Genomic DNA, 10,778 nt, shown 5'->3' with positions numbered 1-10,778 from the left:
TAGCTGGGTATGAATGCTGAATTGGAGAGGGTAAGCAGGTACCAGAGGGAGGCTCTGCCTCTGTGGCATGAGCCAGCTGGTGGCTTGGCTCTGTCTGTGGCCTTACAGCAGGGTCAGTGCAGGCTGAGGCACATTTCCAAACATTTTGTGACTTGTGGGCAGTCCCTGCTTCCCTCTCCTGGGTGTGCAAGGGAGAGGGCACAGCGGTGTGCCAGCTAAAGCTGGTTAGTGGGTCAGGGAGCTGGCTCTGGCATGGGGAGGGACTGACCTTCACCTCCGCCCTCTGCCATTCCCCAAAAAACACACCATGGGAACCAGGCTGCTGCTGTGCCTGTTCTTTCAGAAGTCCACAGCCTTTTGCAGTTTCTGTCTGTGCTGTGACAAGAGTGACCCAGGAGTGGGGCCTTTTTGGCCTGTCCATTCTCATTGACCCAGTCTGCCCTCTGTATATCCCAGGCAGACGTCCCTGATGTACTCCCGATGTCTGTTCATGTGCCTTCTAAGAAATGCTGCTGAGCAACATTCTGGTTACATTTTTAACCATCTTAAATTGTGTACAAAACAGTAATTGTCATCTTCTCAGGCCTCAAGTTCTTGTCTGTGCACTGAAAAGGCACAAAATAATTTTGTCTCCTTCCCTAGCCCATTCCAACTTAGGAATCTAGGCCACCATGTCACACCATTTCCCTTTACTCCCCATTCCCCTCACTTCTTTCCCAGCTGCTGAATGTTGGCTTGCTGTAGGGAATTTGGCTGTGGCATGATGTCAGTTATATTGTGAAACAGCCAGACTCTGATCTTAATTCCTGGCTGGTAAAGGCAGAGAAACTCATAACTTCAACTTTACCCTCACTGATCTGTCCTGACTTGTCCTGTGGAATGAATAATACTTCAAAAATAGGAGTAAATATACAATGTCCTTTCCCTAACTAAATACTGACTTTGGTCAACCAAAGAAACAAGGTTTATTTCATTCAGTCCATTTCAAAAGCAAAGCATTAAGTTTGACCTCACTGAACAAGTTCTGAAAAAGAAAACTCCATAATTTGATTCACTCCTTTTCCAGAGAACACTGACACTGCTGCCCACTGATTTCCACTGAGCCCTCCTAAATGTGCACACACCCAGACGAAGGGCAGTCCCTGTTAATTAACTGAACTGTGCTTCTGCTTTCAGCAAAAGATAATGTTCTGACTGCCAGCAGATCAACCCCTTCTTTGCCACCTCAGAATGGATAATTTGCATCCTGCTGCACAAGAGACCAGGCTAATACTGATTACTCCCAGGGTTCACAGCAACATCACAGGAAGCTCATGAAGACTGCAGTACGTGCAGGCAGAGGATTCACTCTCCTGTAGCAAGTTCTTAGCTTTTATTCTCCAAACCCAAGAAATAGGCATTTTCCTAGCACAGCTGAATGTTCCATCATCTCTGGATTCTCTGTGGAAGAAAGGAGATAATTTATACCAGTTCAGAAGAAACACAACTGCTTTACTGCCCTCCCCCCTCAACACTAGGCATGCAGAGTATAAGTGAAGATTAACTGGGAGACTAGGAGGAAGAAAGAATACAGGTAGTTGGGATAAGCAATCTTATCTTTAGATGACCTCTTTTAATCTTATTTGTTGCCAAGATCAGCATAAGCCCAAGTTCTGCATACTCAGAAAACAAAAAGGCAGCTCATCCAGTAGTGTTAGTTTTGCATTATTTTGCATTAAATTTGCCAAGCAGAACTAGAAGCTTGGCATGGTTTCCTAGGGTATTTCAAAGTTCAGCTAAATAATCATGCCTTATAGACAGGAACTTTCAGTGTATCATCAGATAAACTGTTTCTCTAGCATAATTAAAGGCACATATTTTGATATTTCTCTACTCACAGATGTCCATGTGGCTTCACCTACCTCCATTATACCACAAAAATACTACACAGATATCTACATAAATGCATTGATACTCAGGAAAACACTGAAAAATATAAGCAGACACCAAGGTTAGAAAAGTGCAATGCATAATGTAAAGCATAAATGTGTCTATGCAGTTAAATCATTGATGCTAAGTTTGTGATAAAATAGAACCTCAGTTTATAAACACTTATGATGCAGTGACAGACCTAAAACTGTATTTTGGTGCTTATATTATTAGTTCTTATATATATATATATATATGCTCATGGTTGCATTTCACTTCTCATGGTTACAGAGGTTGAGGTATGTTTAGTAACATAATGGAAATTACAATAGGGAACAAATGAACTAAAGCTTCCCCTTTCTATTTGCTAACCAGACATGAGGAGGGGCTATTTCTTGAGTAGGTCCTTGTGCTGTGAAGTCCTTGAATGCCCCCTTTTCCTTGCCTTTCCATGCAAGCCTTGCCCTTTTCCTTTGCTCTTAGCCTCTGTAGGCAGCAGACTCCTTGCCCTGTTGCTTCAACACCAGGCAGCCCTCCAGCCTTCCTCCAGCACATGTTGCAGCCCTAACCCCATTAATCTGGCCAAAAGGCTTTCAAAATGGGAAACACTGATAATCATGGGACTTTCTCCTGTTGTCAGGCGCAAGCAATCTATTATCTTCACAGAAAATATCTGGTAATAGGTAAGTTGTGAAAGTAACAATACCCCAAGGGCTGTCTGATCCATGGAAAATTAAAAATCCAGAAAAATTCTTTTAAGGAGTATGTAAAGGCAAATCACTCCTCCTGGATCAGTTTCTAAATTGGTGGGGTAGGGGTGTAGTTTGAAGAGTCTTGGTAGTAGTTTGAAAGAGTCTTTAGACAAGACTCAAGTTACCAGTCACTTTGTAAAACATGATTTAATATAATCTATATTCAAATCCAATGTCCCACAGAAAGAGCATGTGGGAATTTCCCCCCATAGTTTTATGGAAAGGCCCAGCTGTTAATCACTCACTGATGAATCCTAGCAGTATAAGAGTTCTGATGTCAGATGTTGGCCTACTGTACAAACTCTTCCCACCACACATCCCAGACAGCTCACAAACGCTTTATTCATCCTGAGTTTTAGAGACCTCAATTCCATGTCACAGCCCAAGACCTCAAAAAGACTTTCAAAATGCAACTAAAACTTATAAAAAATTCTTTCAACTCCCAGTCCTATGAATTGGCTGCGATGTCCCCTGCTGAGGGGATGAATCCATTCCCTTCCTTGCTATATACTGCATTGATGGCTTTAGTGAATCCAGAGCTTCAGTCTCAGTCTTCTGCTTAAATCCACAACATAATTCCTTCTCCCTTCCTGAGAAATCAAACCAGATCAAAGCTGTCCTTAAAATTTACCTGATCTCTTGACTGAATCCACAACATGCTGCTCCCTAATGAACCTAGGGATTTTATGCAGTATTCTCATCCTGGTCATCATGTACTACTAATTAAGTATTACATTATAAAATCCTTTTACTTTCCCTGAATAGAATGGACATGAAATTGTCTCCAAGAAAACTTGATTTCTGTGGGTTTCCCTGTGCTGTGGCCATCAGTAGTGCACAGAGTCCAGGTCAAGGAAACAGTGCCCTGCAGTTCCAACAGGGACCAGTTCTATGAGAGAATGTTCCTAATACAGATATTTTTCTGCTTTTCTTAAACCTTGGTCTCTATGAATTTTATATTACATCCACAAATATTCTGCCTATCAGAAGCCTGACTCCCTAACCAAAAATCATTCTCATCTGAGCCCTTCCATTCAACACTCTTTGTTTCCTTCTCACAATAAAAGCCCTGAGCTGACAGGACACTTATCCTCTATCCTCATGGTCTGTTTTGTGACATGGATGTGGAGCCACAGAAGCAGCCAAAACAACACAACTGAGAAGCTGGAACAGAGACAACTTAGCAGGAATGAACAATTGAGACTGGGACAAAGAAGGAGATAGGGAGACAACTGATCAAGTATGGTGGAACAGCAATCTGCAACTCTTCTTCAGCTTTTTGTGGGATCTGGGATATGTGCTGTCACTGCTTCAGAACAGAAATGGTTAAAGCTTATTGTACGCAAAATATCTGTTTTAATTGAGATTGAGACAGTCCTAATTCTGTTGATTTTTTCAAAAAGCATTCCTGATGTCAAAGAAGTTTGATTAATTTGTAGTTTCCTGGAATGACAAAGTAAGCTACATCTCCATAGGAATGCTGCAAAGTACCAACCAGTGCAATCAAGCCTGTCAAATGTACATTTCACAATTAGAAAAAGGTACAATATAGAGAAAGACTGTATAAAATGACCTTTAAATCTTGAAACAACTCTTAAAAATACCAGAAAACAGGCTATAGAACAGAACATTGCATTAAATGTAATTTTCAGGAGTCCTTTGAGGTATGTATCTCAAGCATATTTGAATCCGCAAGTACAATCTACATACTAATTAAAAAATCCTTGCTGCAGCTCATAAGATCCAGTTAAACTCTAAGAACATTGTTTGATTCATAGTCCATTTTCTGCATTTCAATATTTTGATTTTTCTATGTAATGGCAGATTCAAAGGACCACAGAATGCTGTCTTTGAATTCATTATCATTAGTGCAACATCAAAATATAGCTTATATTTTTCTTATTCTCTTTTGCCTTCCTTTACAGAGGAGGAGCAAAAAGCAGATTAACTGCTCCCCCAGTTTGTGCAAACCACAAGAAATTACACAAATAGATCTTTTTTGCTTGAGGCTTTGCACTTAAAACTAAGTTTTGTCATGATTTAATGGGCAATATGTCACTAGGCATTTACAGGAGGAAAAGCATGCTGCTCAAGTATTTAGCTGACATAAATTGTTATAGAGCAAAAAGTGGATGGTGTCACAGTTTTTACAATTAAAATGTGACAATAGTCCAGTAAATATTGTTTTGCTTTTCCTTACTGTCTTTTCCTTTGCAATGCCAACAGCAGCAGCAATCTGGAAAGGAGGTTTAGCACAGGTTAATGCAGTCCTATTCCCAACAGAAAATTTGTATTCTCAGTAGCCAGAAGGCACATACACAGGTAATGTGGGTGCTGGTTTCTCAATTCCAAAGCCAGACCTATGAAACCAAATTACCCTAGCTTATAAATCTTTTTACAGCTTCATTACATGTAATAGCATGGAATGTAATGCTGGTATAAATTAAGTGAAATCAACGCCAGGTGTAAGAGAACTAGGAATGGACTTATTTTGTTGGGCAAGAAGGAGCTCTCCCTTTCAGGTCAAATTTTCAAAATCTGGAAGGCTGAATTTCTTGCTAAATTCCCACAACCCCATTTGGCATGTACCTGGCTTCTATAAATGCAAGAGTCTAACTAAAGGATGGTTTAAGCAAGAGTTACAAAAGTGGGATCATGCAGCACCTAGAAGACTGGCTTCTGGCTTACTTCGTATTGATTTCTCAAAGGCATTCAAAGAAATCTCTGTTGCTACTCATCTCAAAGTACTGGCAAAGATTCAGAGAGAGTTGAATCTTTCATTATTTCTATCTATTGGATATGTTGCTTAATAAACACCTTCAATTATGTGTAGCAGACCTTCAGTTACAGCCTGAGCTGTATTTGTTATGAGCAGTCAGTGCAATTCAAGACAGTTTGAGTAACTCTCTACTATGGTTTTTCTAAAGAACAAACAGAAGAGTGAAAACCACAAATTTAATAAAAAAAGCATTACCTGCAGGGCCCTAGAGCTGGATGCTAAATCCCAGGCTGATCACAACCATACCACTAAGCCAGCCAGTGACCCCAGCACTCTGTGCAGCACCAGGGCGAAGAAGACAAAGACTCTTGAAGTGCACTTCTGAATTTTCCCTACTCCAGGCCCCAAAATTTTCTAGCACACAGGTTCCATAGGAAGCATGGGGGGGCCTTCATTCTCACCCAAGCCCACCACTAAGCCACTTTCGTAAGCAGATCTACATGGTTTTTAAAAAGACTCCATAAGACTACTATTCACAACATTTCATAAGTACAGAAAGAGTAGGTTTAAGAACTTGAGTGGAAACATAAACTAAATTAGAGCAAAACTGGGATTAGAAACTAAGACTTCTTAATGTTTCCCATTGCCATCCTTAAACTTCAGAACAATATTCTCTCTCCAGGAGTACCTCTGCTTCGTGTTGGCCCTCTTAATCTCTTTTACAGATTAACCTTCCATCCCTAATTCCCATGATCAGTCCATGGAAATGAATGAGAAAAGGCTCAGAACCGAGCATTTAAATTGCAGTCTTAATGTTTTGTAGCCCTTTTTCTTGTTAACCCAGCATCCGTGCTCTCTTATCACTCAGTACTTAAACTGTGATATAAAAGTAATTAGAAATAATCACAGGTACCTATATTCCAAAGGCTCCAAATTATATTTGGCAAACTGAAGTTATAATGTATGGTGTAAGAAAAACACACATAATTTGTCAGCCTAATTAATGAGTCTGGGTAGAGATAAGTCATATTACACCTGAACATATGACATACTCTTGAAAGCCTGTGACCTCTCTCCTTATTATGGGTCCACCCACAGGAGATGACTGCAGTCTTTAGCAGAAGACACGTTATATCTGAACTATTTTTGGGTGCTTTCAGCTGATGATGTATCCAGAATAATCATGATACTACCACGTGCCAGCAGATCCTGTGCCACAGTCCTTGTGACTGATTGTCTGAAGAACTATAAGTATTAGGATCAGGGTGGAGCTGGAGGTGGTCTGGAACCAAGAATATCTTAACTTTGCAATTGTCAGCTTCTGGATTTGGCAGCTGACAGATGAACTGCCTGAATTCCAAACACAGCAAGTGCAAGTTAAAAAGCCTTCTCTTCTACTTGTGCATCGCTTCAGAACTTGCAGAGCAGAGTGGGCTTGAAGTCTGGCATGCAGAAATGTGTAACAGAATGTGGTTTGTTAACCTCTTACAGACTCCTGGGCACAGTGAGGACACAGTGAAGTAACACTGCTGCTCTCACAGAACTGGTTGTGCCTTACACACAGGGAAGGTTCCGTGAGGTTCTTTCAGTGGCCACTCCTGGGTGACTGTTCCCTCCACGCCTTATGCAATCCTTAGGCAGGTGATGCTGTAGGCATTGCTCACATCTCTTCCTGCTCCTACTGAACAGACGTTTTTGTGATGATGTCATGGTTTGGCCCCAGCCAGACCCAAGCCCCTGGCAGCTGCTTACTCACTCCCCCACCAGTGGGATTGTGGAGAGAATCAGAAGGGTAAAGGCTGGAAAATCCATGGGTTGAGATAAAGATATCTTAATAGGAGAAGCAAAGGCTGCACACACAAGAAAAGCAAAACAAGGAGTTAATTCCCTGCTTCCCATGGGCAGGCAGGTGTTCACCACCTCCAGGAAAGCAGGGACCGGTCCCGTGGAATGGTGACTTGGGAAGACAAACACCATCACCCCAAATATCCCTGCCCTTCCTCCTTCTTCCTCCCCCTTTACATTCTGAGCATGATGTCACGGGGCCTGGAGCATCCTTTGGGTCAGTCAGGGTCACCTGTCCTGGCTGTGTCTCCTCCCAAACTCCCAGGCACCCCAGCCCCTCCCCAGCGTGGCCTTTGAGGGGCAGGAAAGGCCTTGGCCCTGTGCAATCCCTGCTCAGCAATAACAACAACACCTCTGTGTTATAAGCCCTGTGTGCAGCACAGATCCAAACCACACCCATTCTAGCTCCTGGAAAGGAAACTAAAAATTAAAATTAAAAATTTGCCTGTTTTCTGAATAAAATTGCTCTTAAAAATAGCCACAAATTCAATACCACATGAGTATGGAATGGAGACAGAAATGTGCAGGTTGCTAAAGCCCACTAGGGAAAATATTTACAGCTATGCCATATTAAGCTATGCAAGGTATCCCATACCATCTTGTCTAGCGGAATTACCATTGCACAATTTGTGCTGGAGGTCTACAAAACCAGCAGTTTTGAACTTTCAGGAAAGCAGAGCAGAACTGACTTATTCACTGCTTCTCTTCCCCTCACATGATCTTTGCTTTGAGGCACTGAAAATATTGATGCATCCCCAGTGTTTTTCCCTTGAAGAAATCAACTTGCTGTGCATTTTCATTACTCATCTCTTCGTGTTCCTGCCCTCATTTCTTGTACAATGTACATGATACAAAGGGATCACATGATTTTTTAATTCTGTTGAAGCTAGTGATACAGCAAGCTCATCCTGTCTGGATGTCTCTACCTGGCCTGTTGGGAAGGGTGGTGTTAAGTTTAAAGATAATATGTGGTGTCTATGTGTAGTCATGATCCAAGTCTGCTGAATGTGAAATGATCTAGGATATAATTTTAGGAATGCTGTAAATTTGTGAAAGATTCTCTCGTAAGGACCCGTCTCAGAGCTGGCACAGCGAGTGATTTGCATTGCTCCTGAATGTAACACCGAGTGTCTCCTACAGCCTGGGGCACTCAGCAGCTGGTTTTGTCAAGTACCAGCTGAGAAAATTTCAGAGCAAAATACAAACCCTTGCATCCCGATCACATTGATCAGGATCACATCAAAGAAATCATGATCGGCATCAATCTTGCCTCCTAGAAAGACCACGTATCTTTTGATCAGGTAATGGGAGGCAAGAGATTTATCTTCAGACTGCCTCCTGAGGTGGATCACAATCCTTGCAACTGTTTTGACAGTTGGAAATTAAAGCAAAAGGAGACTGAGTTATTTAAGGTTACACAGAAATCAGAAAGAGAGCAGAAAAGAAATCATATTACTTAACCTCCTGGCTATAAGGCCAGAGCACTCATTCCTGGTTACAGGTACAAGAAACAGAAAAAAGATGGCAAGTGCTGACTAACAGCTTGATCCTCAGCCTCATAGGCAGCAGGAGAATCAAATGCTGTGTTAGAATCCTGTGCTCAAACCTCCCACAGTTGTAGCTCACATTTGGTGTGAGTCAGTGAGAAACATTCCTGAAAGTTCATGTGTCCTCACTGAACAAATGCCAGTGGCCAGCAGGCAGCAGCATTTTGTAAACACCAAGCTGGTGCATTAATATAACATCACATGCTGTTATTTGGGTAACACCACATAAGTGTAGTGTAATACCTACAGGAACCTTCATGAAATGTCATGTCTAAAGATTAATTTCAGTTAGCTTTTATCTTCCTGTGCAGTCCATCTTTCTGTGAACATGCCCCTTCAGCCCTGATGCAAGTTTCTATTGCTGTGTTTTAATACAAAGGTAAAGCAAAATATTGCCAGGTTTAACTTTGTTCATCAGATGCATTTCAAAAGCTGAAACTCCATTTTGGTATGAGCATCAGTGTGCACACACCTCAAGACAGGGACATTCTTTACAGTATCTTCAGCTTTAGGCACATCTGGCAGCAGCAGCAGCAAGGAGACACCTCCTGACTCTTCAGGAGTACGAAGGTGTAGGAGCACTCTGTGCAGTGACAGACCACAGAAATACAGACATAGCAAAGCTGCAGAGGAACAGACAGACTTTTTGCCAGGGTTAAGTTCTGCTTCTTCTTCTAAGATCTACTCCTTAGTTTTCTCTTAGCCAAGTTTTATACAGAGATGGGTCTACTGAGGTTTGTTCCAGTTTACATCCCTGTGAGAGAATCTGAAGTTTTTTCACCTCCATCACTTTGCAAGCTACATATTCTGATTCACTCCATGAGTTCTGTCTAGTTTGAGGGTAAGTGAAACACTCCAGGATGGTTCATCTGCTACAGCACATTTGATTTTTATTTAGCTTTAACACTGGATCACCCTCAGGTCATTTGCATAAGCTCTTGGGTATCTGAATGAGAGTCTGACAGCCTCACCCTCTTTGTGAATGATGAATCTACTGACTGCAGTCTGTTTTAACAGGGAATTCCTAAACAGTTTCCATGCATTTTGTGGTTCAGTTGCCTTGAAATACCCAGCAGATCTGATGTGACTCAGGTATGTCAGATCTGAGTAAGCACCGGGCCAGTGATCTGCACACAGGCATTAAACCCTGATGTTTAATATCCACATGCATGCATCAGCTCTGTGCACTGCAGATCCCACATCCTCACTTACTGCATCTGCAACACAGAGACAGTCATCCCAAGTGCAGTTAGTCCAGGGGACTTGTTTTCTCAGCCACATTCCAGCTGCTCTTTCATTTAAAACATTATATTGTTGGGTTTTGAGGGTGGGGTTTTTTTGTGTTGCTGTTGCTACTGCTGTTCTTTTTTTTTTTTTTTCCTAGCACATCCCTGCAAAGCATTTCCAGTCAATTAAATAATATTTTTGCGGTTAGATTTTGACATTCTTTTCCTACCTGCCCTAACCATAGCTTTAATATCTGCAGTTTATTTTTAGTATGAACAGACATAAGTAACCTACAGTAAAAGCATTGATTTACACATGCTGGTGGGTAGGTCTACAAAGCCTGAAAGCAGTTACTGCTCAGCCATTTGACCTGCTACTTTTCCTGAGGTTGCTTCTGTAGAAGAGAGAGTTTGACAGGACACACAAACTCCACAATTTAGAAAACTCAATTGAAATTAGCTGCTGTAATTTACTCCCTAGTACTTAGACATGTATTTTCCAAGCAGCTGTACCTTCTTCCCTTACTTTGCTTCTTCCTTATATGTTTGTTTTATTTCTTTCAAATGTATGAATCTGCTACAGATGGTTTGAAGCTTTTAAAGAATTTCTGTTGTGTTTTAGTGCCATCACAGAAAGATACATAATTTAAAAATAGAGCAGCTGTTATAAGACAAGAATGAGTAAACTAAATCAAAGTTCTTCATTGATGCTTCCAGAACTAAGGGAAGTCTTAATTCTGTTGGAATACTGCTGGCTTTTCATTCATGCCAGACCAGGCAG

Source organism: Zonotrichia albicollis, chromosome 4 (assembly GCF_047830755.1).
Source record: "Zonotrichia albicollis isolate bZonAlb1 chromosome 4, bZonAlb1.hap1, whole genome shotgun sequence".
Classification (NCBI taxonomy): domain Eukaryota; kingdom Metazoa; phylum Chordata; class Aves; order Passeriformes; family Passerellidae; genus Zonotrichia; species Zonotrichia albicollis.
This window is presented reverse-complemented; position numbering follows the sequence as displayed.